The sequence below is a fragment of the Petaurus breviceps genome, unplaced genomic scaffold (genome assembly GCF_028583685.1).
Source record: "Petaurus breviceps papuanus isolate PSGF00001 unplaced genomic scaffold, PetGlider_PUasm1.0 188, whole genome shotgun sequence".
Taxonomy (NCBI): Eukaryota; Metazoa; Chordata; class Mammalia; order Diprotodontia; family Petauridae; genus Petaurus; species Petaurus breviceps.
The window spans coordinates 17,067,523-17,079,704 of record NW_027185804.1 but is presented as its reverse complement, the minus strand read 5'-3'; the positions used below and the strand labels follow the sequence as shown (position 1 = coordinate 17,079,704).

At 41.8% G+C, this 12,182-nt stretch overlaps 1 long non-coding RNA gene across 1 annotated transcript in view; it reads right to left on the bottom strand.

Annotated features, from left to right (window-relative positions):
• The window catches only part of LOC138163790 (uncharacterized), an 80,462-nt gene that overhangs the window by 66,546 nt on the left and 1,734 nt on the right, over nt 1-12,182 (bottom strand). The gene's annotated exons all lie outside the window — the stretch shown is intronic.

The following is a 12,182-nucleotide window of genomic DNA, read 5'->3' as shown; positions in this document are numbered from 1 at the left end:
TGGAGACATACAAAATGAGTGAAACCATCCCCTACTTTCAGATTTCTTTAAGACCACCAGGATGCAGTCCCCAGCATCTTAAGGCCAAGCAAGTAATCAGGGCCTGGACTGGCCGAGGTGATTGAAGTAGGGAAGGAGAATTAGAATTAGCAGTAGAGTAGCTTAAGGTATGTAATTAAGGAGTGTTCATCATGAGAAAGGAATCAGTGAGGGAGAGTGTGAGGTGTGATTGATTGGTTTTAGAGGCGAAGGATGATGGCTTAGATCCTGCTCTCCCTGCACTGAGATACTGTGTGCCAGTGATGATGAAAAGCTAAAAAATTAACTTCTGTCTCATGTAATATCTTAATTGTAGGTTTTCTGGGAAGAAGCAGAGGAAAAACAAGGTCCCTCAGCATGGGGGGATTGAGGGACAGCAGCCTGAGGGGGGAAGATGTGAGTTGGTGATAAACCACCCCCACCATCCTACGGGATCCTCTCCTCTTTCTCAAACTGAGCCAGATTTTCCAACACATTTTCTCCATCATCCCCTAGTGAGTTCACCAAATATCAAAGCAGGGGTCACCATGGTTTGGAGGGACCAATTCCTCTCTCTTCAGACTCTGCAGCAGGGGTGGGTACATAAGGTACCATCATCTTTAAGGGTGTCCTCCTGCTCATTGTAGTAAGAAGAGATAGCCCTCCAATTGTCCTCTTAGCCCTTGGGGAGTAGAGGAGGAGACCCCTTGTTTGCCTCTCTGAGGAGAGCCTGTGAATCAGCCTTCTACTCAGCTGCCTCTTCCTTTTGGGTTTTATCTTTATTTAGGCTTTTTCTTTACTACAAAGCAATTCCCAAGACTATCAGTTTCTTTATTTCCTCTCTTCTTCTGAATCGAGTAGTAAGATATTTCAGTCCACCATGACAGGTACTACTGCAGGGATTCCTATAATTTATCTGTTCCCTAAATTTCCATTTTCACATAGAAGGTCAGAATTAGAACACATAATCTCTTCATTTGACAAAAAACTGAAGTCTCAAGGAGTCACAGGATCACAGATTTATTGCTAAAAGAGACCCTGGAGCCCATCCACTTCACCCCTTCATTTTCCAGGTGAAGAGGGTGAGAGGATTTGACAGAGATCACACTGGTAGCCAGAGGCAAGGCTGGGAGTTTAACCAAGGCAGGAGTAACTTGCCATGAGGACCAGAATTGCAGAGTGGAAAGAATTCTAAGTATTGTATTCGGAGGACATGAGTTGGAATTTGGTCTCTACAACTTAGCCTCTGTGTGACTGTGGGCTAGTCACCTAACTTATCAGTTCCCTCATCTAGAAAATGGGGAAGTTGATCTAGATGATGACCACTAAGGTCCCTTCCAGTTGTAAATCATAGTAAATCAAATGTAAATCATTTACTTCTAGGTGGCATAGTAGATACATTGCTGGGCCTGGAGTCAGGGAGACTTTAATTCAAATCCAATCTCAGACACTTACTAGCTGGGTATCCTGAGCAAGTGAAACTCAGTTTTCTCACCTGTAAAATGGGGATAATAACGGCATCTACCTCCCAGGGTGGTTGTGAGCATCAAATGAAATAATATGTGTAAAGTGCTTAGCACAGTGCCTGGTCCACAGTGACAGCCTGATAAATGCTTATTTCCTTCCTTCCTGTTAGTAGAAGAGCTAATAAGAGAATCCAGGTCTCATCTCCTAGTCTACTGCTATATAACACTGCAACTATTATGGACTTTTCTTAAAGTAGATTGACCTGAATAGTGACTAACCATATTATGTACAAGCAATGAAATGAAAAGGCAGCCTACTGCTTTATTCTTTTCTTTCTCCATAAAGGTTGGATTTTTTTATAATCAAAATTTTCAGTAGCTACTGTAAAAATCCAGGGTCATGTAGTTCAGGGTTGCTCTCATACAGGTGCCCTTTGGAAGCTATCCCAGGTGCAAGGACCATTCTGGATAAGCCTCTACTCAAAAAAAAAAAAAAAAGTTGTTCGTGAGCCCCCACCAATACTTTTTTACCAGACAAACCAGAAGATACATTATTTCAAAACAAAAAAAATTTAATTAAACAAAGAAAAATAAATAAGTAAAATCTTGCCCCAGTTCTCTTCCCCACTCAACAGGGATACACTGCCCCTTTCCAAGATCACCACCCAATGGATGAGAGAGAAAATTCACTTAGAGGACATGTGTGACCAAGAAGCATACATGGAAATACAGCCAAGGCACCTTTTACTCTAAGGGCAGAATTCCACTGAACTCCATCTCTGCTTCTAAAACATCTGCTTGCTGCTCTCTGAGCCACAGATATCATCTGATGATGGGCCTGAGCTTTGGTCTAAGAGGCTCCAAATTAATCTTGCCTCTATCCACATCAGGCTACTCTCTTCAGGTCTTCTGCTCTCTGCTGCCATCTCCTGGTCTTCTTCTGAATCACAACTCAATGTTGCCTCTCCCACAGGGAGGATTTTCAATCTTTCAACTAGATCCTAAGACTACTCTGCTTATTTTGTGAGTCCAGAACCACAGTCACACTCAGTCAGCCAGCAAAAGCAAGCAAAAACCCTGAGGTTTAGATTAAGGTTGTCTTCTGATTTCTTTTGCTTATGCCTCTGGCAGCCACTCCCTGACACCTACTATTAGATTTGGGATGGGAAAATTCTTTTCAGCTCCTTTCAACCTTCATCTGTCTCTCATCATCCATACAAATCACCCTGGGAGCTTCACTTAACAAGACTAAAAGGTTTTGGCAAATTTCTGTCCTGAATTCTTGCCAGCAACAAAATGGCTAACCTCCCTACAGATATAGGTCAACTATAAAAACAGCAATAAAAACAATCTTATATACTGGTTCCCTTGGCAATGGTCTTCATGTTTTAACCCCCTTACTGTGCAAGTGCTCAGGACCCCACAGCCATAGACCAAAATACTATTTTTAGAATATGCTAATTTCTCTACTTTTATCTCACTACCTACTCTCAATTAATCAATAAGCATTTATAAAATACCTATTATGTGCCATCACATCAGCCCTGGAAAATTCATACCTCATCAATACTTTCTACCCCCGAAGTCCCTCTGACTTAGAGAGTTGAGAGAATGCCTCCTCGTAGACCCTCCATTTCAGGATACTTCCCAGCTAGCCTTTTCCATTCCCACCCACCCAACTGTATTCCTTAGGACTGCCCCATCATGCCCCTCTGCCCTTCCCTCCCTGTCCATTCCATTCTCCCTCCACCCCTTTTCAGATTCCTTTTGTGTGTTACTTTGCTCCATTCGATTGTAAGCATCTTGAGGACAGGAGCTGCTTATCTTTTTCTTATTTGTATCCCCAACTTGGCGCAGCATCGTATCAGGCGCATGGTACGATTGACTGCTGTTCTTATAGTTTGTCCTCCCCCCGCCCCAGAGGCAATGACATCACAAGGTGACATCTTGACCGGTCCGTGAGTTACATAAATTAGCCTTGCTCTCTTTTCCAGGGTCACTGAAGTCTAGAGGCAAGACGAAAGTCAAGATGACTGACAACGGCCCAGGATGCCGTGGGTGACCGTGTCTCTAAGCACTCGGCAGCACCTGCTTCAGCCACGGTTGTTGAAACAAATTGTTCTCAAACGCCCATTCCACCAGGTGGAAGGGGAGGTATCTTCCCATGCTTGGGGTAGACAGCCCCCTAACTCAATAGGTTTAGGCCTAACTTGGTTTAGCCTGTCTGCCAAGTTGGTTTGCTAGGATGTAACACTGCACACGTTACAGCTTCTTGGAGCCATAGGTAAGAGCAGAGTGGCAGGTAGTCACCAAAAGTGGATGAAAAGGGCTTGGCAAACCCTCACATCAAAGGTGCTAGTCCTCGTTGACACCCCATACACTGCCCTAGTCACTGAGGATACAAAGACAGAAACAGGTTCTTCATCTTCAAAATGAAGGGGTTGATTAGATGGCCTCTCCTCTAAGGTCCCTCCCATCTATTATCCTATACTTAATAGGAAACCAATGGAGTTTAATAATAACTAATATTCACATAACATTTTAAGGTTTGCAAAGATCTTTACATATATTATCTCATTTGATGTTCACAACAAACTCGTTCTATCATTATTTCCATTTTACAGATAATAAAACTGAGGCTGAGAGAGACTAATTGATTTGTCCAGAGTCCCAAAGCTAGTTATTATCTAGGGCAGATCTCAACTCAGGTCTTACTGACTCCAAGTCCAGAACTCTATCCACAAAATCTAGCTGCTTCATTTAAGGATGAGAATGGAAGGAGGAAAAAAAATAGAAAAAAAAAAATGGAAATAATCTATGAAGATTTTCATAATAAATGTTTAACTACTGAGGAAAACAAAGTTACCACATTTGGACTCTAACATTAGATGCTTATAAAGGTGAGTGAAAACAAAGAACTATATTTCAATAACATCTAAGTGAAACAAAGTGAGTTAAGATTCAGGGCATTAGGGAAGAAAATCAATCTTTTCTAAAGTTTTATTGAAGCCTTAAATATTTTTTTTCTTGACAGACATTTCTTCCATTTTTTCTCTCCAGCACCAGCAACACACACATCCCTGCTCTAGGACTCTCCTTTGTCCCAAAGAAAAATAGTCAAGCAAAACTAATTGGCAAAGTTAGGACAACTGACACCGTGTGTAACTTGGCACCCAGAGTCCCAGCCCCTCTACTGAGAGAAAGGAGTACTCTTAATCACCTGTCCTCACTTGATCCTTCTATCTCCTTTAACTACCGTCCTATATCTCTTCAGTCCTTTGTGGCTAAACTCCTCAAAAAAGTCACCCACAATAGGTGCTTTCACTTCCACTCACTTCTTAACCCCATACAGTCTGGCTTCTGACCTCATCATTGCACCAAAACTGCTTTCTCCAGTGATGTCCGAGTGCAGCATCCAATGGCCTTTTCTTATTCCTCATTCTCCTTGACCTCTCTGCAGCCTTTGGCATTGTTGATCACCTTCTTCTCCCTGACATTCTCTTCTCTCTAGGTTTTCAGGATACACCCCCACCCCTTCCTGATTCTCCTCCTACCTACCTGACCACTCCTTCTCAGTCTCCTTTGTTGGGTCCTCTCCCAGAGCATGCCCTCTAAGCAGAAGTGTCCTCAGGGTTCTGTCCTGAGTCTTCTCTCTCTACATACAACTTTTTTTGGAGATCCCATTAGCTCCCATGGATGTAATACTAACTCTATGCTGATGCTTCTCAATTCTACCTATTCTGCCCTAACCTCTCTGTGGATCTCCAATCTCACATCTCCAGCTGCCTTTCTGCCATCTCACACTGGATGTGCAGAAGATGTCTTAAACTCAGTATCTCCAGAATAGGACTCATCTTTCCTTCAAATCCCTACCCCCATCTTCCCTGTTACTGTAAAGGACTCCTAGTCCCTCAGGCTCACAACCTAAGTATTATCCTGGATTCCTCACTATCTCTCACCTCCCATGTCCAAGTTTCTGCCAAGGTCAATCAACTTCACCTTTGAAACATCCCTTGAATTCTCTTTCTTCTCTCCTCTGACACTGCCACCCCTCTGGTACAGACCCTCAGCACCTCATGCCTGGGCTATTGCAATAGCTGTGATGGGTCAGCCTGCCTCAAATCTCTCTCCATTCCAATCCACTGTCTATTAAGTCACTAAAATGATTTTCCTAAGCCCCACCCCCAACACACACAATCAATAAATTCAGTGGTTCTCTGTTACCTCCAGGATCAAATATAAAATCCTTTCTTTGTGTTCAAAGCCCTTCATAACCTAGTCACCCTCCTGCCCTGACCCCTTTCTAGTCTCCTTACACACTATGTTCCCCCATAGACTCTTTAATCCAGTGACACAGGCCTCTTCTTTTCCACCAACAATCTCTTGGCTCCAGACATTTTCTCTGGCTATCCACCACATCTGGAATGCTCTCCCTCCTCAAGTCCCAGCTAGAACCCCATCTCCCACAGGACGCCTTTCCCAACCCTCTTAACTCTCTTGCTATTCCTCTTTTCATCATTCCCTGTACCTTGTTTGTACAAACTTGTTTGCTTGTTGTCTCCCCATTAGATTGGGAGCTGCTCAAGATCAGGGATTGTCTTTTGGCTCTTTTTCTATGCTCAGAATTTAGCAGAGTACATCCAATAAGTGCTTTAAAAATATTTATTGTATGCTTGCCATCTTGGGTTGGGGGCTAGGGAAGAGATGGGGAGAAAATTTGTAACTCAGAATCTTTTGGAAATGAATGTTGAAAACTAAAAATAAATTAAATTAAAAAATAAACAAAAATCTTTATTGACTGCCTGGCTAACTAACCTACTATTGATGGTCATCACTTCTCCCCTCTTAGTTTCTTTGGCTTTTTTCCAGATTCAGTTAAAACTTCACCTATTCTAGGAGGCCTTTCCTGGTTCCCCAAGGTGCTGATTTTATCCTGTCCTCTTTCAGAAGGCCTGCCATTTACTTCGTGTGTGTGTGTGTGTGTGTGTGTGTGTGTGTGTAAAATATTTGTATATGTATAATATACATATATATACATACCTCATTACTTACATGCTTTCTCCCCCATTAGAATGTAAGCTCCTTGAGGCCAAGGACTGCCTTTTTACTTTTATGTCCCTAGAATTTCATACAGTGCCTGACACATAGCAAATACTTATTAAATTCTTGTTGACTAGTGTAATAAGGGTGTGATACATGCCTAGACCACCTAAGATAACATATAACAATACTGTTCATTCACATGGAATGGGGGGGAGGGGGAATGGTATCATCTACCTCAGAAACACTGGACCTACTTCCAGGTAGAGGACCGGAGCGCATGTGGACATCATGATGCATTGGCCTACAGCAGACTTCTATTAGCCAAAAATGCTGGTGTCTTCTATTGGTTAAAGAAATGCAAATTAAAATAATTCTGAGGTACCACCTCACACCTATCAGACTGGCTAATATGGCAAAAAAAAAGAAAATTAGGGATGTTGGAGGGGATGTGGGGAAACTGGGACACTAATGCATTGCTGTGGAGCTGTGAATTGATCCAGCCATCCTAGGGAGCAGTTTGGAACCATGCCCAAAGGGCTATAAAATTGTGCATACCCTTTGATCCAGCAATACCACTGCTAGGTCTACAGCCCAAGAACATAAAAAAAGGAGGGGGGAAGGACCTATATGGAAAAATTCTTTATAGCAGCTCTTTTTGTGGCAGCTAAGAATTAGAAATCAAAGTGACATACATTAGTTGGGGAATGCCTAAACAAGCTGTGATATATGATTGTGATGGAATATTATTGTGCCATTAGAAATGACAAGTAGGATAGTTTCACAAAAACCTGGAAAGACTTACATGAACTGACTCAAAGTGAAGTGAACGGAACCAAGAGAATGTTGTACACAGTAATGATAATGTTGTGCAATGAAGAACTATGAATGACTTAGCTATTCTCGGAAATACAATGATGCAGGGCAATTCCAAAGGATTAATGATATATTATCATTAGGATAAGGATTAATGATGTATATTATCCTCCTCCAGAGAGAGAACTGACATTTTTAAAATATAGACTAAAGCATGCTATTTTTCACTTTCTTTCATTTTTTCTTTTACTTAAGTCTTCTTGTACAAAATGACTAATAAAGAAATGTTTTACACAATTGCATATGTATAACCTATATCTGATCACTTATCATTCCAGAGAGAGGGGAGAGGATGGAGGGAAAGATAGAATTTGGAACTCAAAACTTAAAAAAAAAATGTTGAAAAACAATTTTAACATGTAATTAGGGAAAATAAAATACATATTTTTTTAAAATGTGAGTGTCTTTGAAAGACTTATACAACAATTCAGAAGACTTTTTGCTGCATTCAATTTTAAGGGTAAAGGATTCATTCACTCACACTATGGGATAAGGGCAAGGGTCTGAAGACCACTTTCTGCTCCTCACCCCTCCTTAAGTCACAGAGCACTGAGAAATAGGCATGGGGCCTTGACCTTTTGATTTGTGTTTTTCCTTCATAAGTGTAGGGAGTAAAGCCATGGGGATGCAAGACTCCAGGAATCCAGGCTGGATATTGCGGCTATCCAACCAGCCCACCAGAGATACCCTGGGAAGCACAGGTCCTGAGTGTAAAGCCTAGCAGAAGATGGACTGGCTGCTTTGGACTTGAACTGGGTGAGACTAATGTTATGTAGGAACTAGGCTAAATTGTGAGCCTAATACCTCTCCCTTCTACAAAGACTGAGGTGATGTATATGTGGAAAATTATGCTTCTGAGGTATTAGGGGAAATGTTGGTATGTTTGTTCTGTTATATCTCTTAAGTAAATAATAATAATACGTAACATTTATATAATGCTTCCTATGTGTCAGACTGTGCTAAATAGTTTGTAATTATTATCTAATTTGATCCTTACAATAGTCTTTATGTCCATTTTTTGTTTTTGTTTTTGTTTTGCTCGGGCAAGTGGGGTTAAGTGACTTGCCCGAGGTCACACCGCTAGTTTTTGTAAGTGTCCGAGGCCCGATTTGAACTCAGGTCCTCCTGACTCCAGGGCCAGTGCTCTACTCACTGTGCCACCTAGCCACCCCTATCCCCATTTTACGGAGGAGAAAAAGGAAGGAAACAGGGTTAAATGATTTGCCCAAGGTCATACAGTTAGTGAGTTAGTGAATCTAGATTTGAACTCAGGTCTTCCTGACTCCAGAATCAGCACTCTATCTACTGCACCATCTAGCTTTGTAAAAATTAATCTAATAACAAGTGGTAAAATGAAACTGAGGTGCTAGTCACTGGGCACCTAAAAATGAAAGGAATATAAGAGGTAGGGGCTCCAACCAATGACAAAGAACATAGACTCCTTAACCTCCTCAGGGTACCAGAGAACCCTGGGAGGGCAGGTGTAAAATGTAAGGGACTGACCCTGAGAAAGTGAGTTCAGAGTAAACTCATGCTACACTTGACTTCTCAGAAGAGTGTTTTCAAATACCTAAAATAAAATACGTAGAATACAAAGAAAGACAATTTTGAAATAAAAAAGTCATTTTCTCAGTCAACCAAGTTCACAGACCCCTGAAATCTATCTGCAGATCCCAGATTAAGAACCCTTGATCTATCCTAAACCCTTTATTTTACAGATGAGAAAATCGAACCCCAGACACGTGAATTGCCCTAGGTCATACAGCTGGTTCATGGAAGAAGCAGGATTAGGACCCTCATTCAAGTAGCTTTTCTACAATGCCAGGCCATCTCCCCCTATACAGTGGAGGAAGTAGAGTTGGTGGCAAGCAAAGGGAGTCAGATCAATAGAAAACTTTACATCTGAGAGTCATCAGAATGATACATCCTGAAGATCAGGAAATGTTGGGGGCAGACCATATGAAATCATAATCTTACTGAACTGACTTGCAAAATCTGGAACAAATTTCTGATAACACTAGTGAGTTTGTTGGTTCCACCCTCACCCCATACTGACACTAAAAATACAGAACAAGTCAACTCCCTTCAGACCATTGCAGTTAGTCAAAAAGGTTGATGGGCCTTTGTCACCTACCCCATTGGGCAGCATCAAAAATAAAATTAACAAAGTTTCCTCGAACTTTTGTTTGGGTAAATAATGACACCTTTGGTTACCTGTTTGTAATAGAAAGTATACTAACTGCCAGGGTTTGAATCTAGACTCTGTTGCATTCAAACTGTGAGACCTTAGACCTTTTCTTCATTTGATATTTTATTTTCCCCAGATATATAAAAAAACAATTTTTACTCTTCGTTTTTAAAACTGAGTTCCAAATTCTCTCCCTTCTTCCCTACCTTCCTCCACCCCCATTGAAAAGGTAAGCAATTAGATACAGGTTACACATGTGTAGTCGTGCAAAACATTTCCATTATAGTAGTCATGTTGTGGAAGAAAACATAGACTCCCCCCCCCCCAAAAAAAAACTCAAGAAAAATAAATAGTAAAAAAAAGTATGTTTCAGTCTGTATTCAGATCCCCAGCAGTTCTTTCTCTGGGGATGGATAGCATTTTTCATCATAAGACCTTGAAAGTTGAAACCGTAGATCCTAGGTGAGCTAGCAGCCAGTGTCAATCAAACAATCAATGGGTTGATTTAAAACCCAAATCTCTCATTTCCTTCTCCAAGCTTTTTCCCCAACCTACCAAATAACTGTAGTCTCCTTACCAAGGTAGAAAATAATATTGATCTCACTGGCTTCTAGCACCCCTTCCAGGTTAAAATTTATGCTTCTGAATCTATGATACAGGTCTCTGCCACATTATCCATTTGATTCTAAATCTTGATTTCATTTATTAATAATGATCTGAATGAAGTACCCGTATTTCCCTACATTGAACCAGAACCCTGAGACGACTGGATTCAATAAATCAGATAATCAATTAATAAACATCCACCAAGCACTTATTTTGCAGGCACATTTGTTAAGTGCTGAAGACGCAAAAAAAAGGGAGGCAAAAGACAGTCCACGCCCTCAAGGAGATTACAATCTAATGTTACAAGTACAAGGTGAAGATGAAAGTCTGTTTTTAAGAAAATTGTTAATGTGTGATTTTTACAGTGATTATAATGGATACCAAGGATGCTGAAAACCTGGGAATCAAAGAAAGCATCCCATACCAACTCTATGTTAACAGAACTGTAGCTATAGCAGATGCCTAATGCGTTGTAACTACAGTATGGCAATCAGGGCTATGTTCCAGGGGGCTGAATTTAAAGGATGCTGACATTACCCAGAGTGTTTCAGCAGTGTGGACATGAGAATTCAGCACCTGGCTAGCAGGAATGACTGGTCAAAGAAAGACTCTACAAGATGGTACAGTGCGGTAAGCACAAACCCCTCTCAGCCCCAAGCAGCAGGCTTACCTTGTCCCTGAGACCTCCATCTCTACCCCCACGGGCTGTATTCTGTTCCTCACCCTCTCTAGGCTGAAGGTGCCTTTAGTACCACTTGTTCTGGGAGTGGTTTGTGTGTTTGTGTGTGTGTTTGTGTGTCTGTGTCTGTGTGTGTTGGCTGGGGTGCAAAAATTCCCAATTACAGTTCTGGTGCCTAATACAATGTGTTGAATTCTACTGTGATGGAACGCCTTGATTTAGCTGGTTTGGAGATAGAAGTGCTGTCCAATGGGTCAGAAAGTAGCCTGTTACCCGCTCCAAACGGAAAGGTTGTGCAGAGGCAGAGGTGGCTCAGTGGATAGATTGCTGCGCCTGGAGTCAGAAAGACCCAAGTGCAAATCCTGACTCAAACACTTAGCTATGTAACCTGGATAAGTCACTTGCTATAAAGTGGGAATAATAATAGGACCTACCCTCAGGGTCGTTGCTAGGATCAGCAGGGCCAAAATGTTTATTACCTTCTCCTCCCCCACTTTTTTTTTTAATCCCAAGATGCAAGTGTAGAGTGCTCGAGAAGGCACCTAGACTAGGCGTGGGAAAACCAGGATCCAATGAAGGGTCCAAGGAAGGCTACGCAGGTGGCTGAAGGATGGGGATAGAGGCATTCCCCTGGTTTCCACCCAGCTGAGGATACTTCTGGGACTGAGAATGTACAACGTCCAAAGCTGGACTGCTCTGGGCACTTTAGCTAATTGTCCTGCTGAACAGGACTTGTACAAAAAGTTAGCAGCCCACGTGTTATGGCAAACGTGCTGGAGGGACACTGTGTCTGCCTGTGTGATAGGCAGTCTGCGTGTGTGTGTCTCTGTGTTCGCCCCCGCCCCCCCCCCAAAAAAAAAAAACCTTGGCAGCCTATGTAGTGAGTGACTGGGGTCTAGACTTGGAATGTCATCCATGCTGGGAGATTCACCTTCTCCCTAAGGAAATGCAGGTAACATCCTCGTCCCAATTTAGTCTTAAGAGTTGCCCAGATCACTCAGAGGTTAGATGGTTTGCCCAGAAAAATGTATTGTACCTGAGATTCGTATAGTGCTTTAAGGTTTTCAAATTTATGTCCCTATATAAAACACGTGCTATGGGTTTACATAAGAGAACCTCTCTGTAATGCTTACATTATCTATGTAGTGTCTATGTTACCAGTACATATGCGATACAGGGGCGTGCAAACCTGTCTATAGAGAAGTTTACAAAGTTTTCCATCTATATAGAGATAGACGGGGTGCCCCAAAAGTCTTGGTGCAGTTTTAAGCTGACTAAACCTTAAACTGCACTAAGACTTTTGGGATGC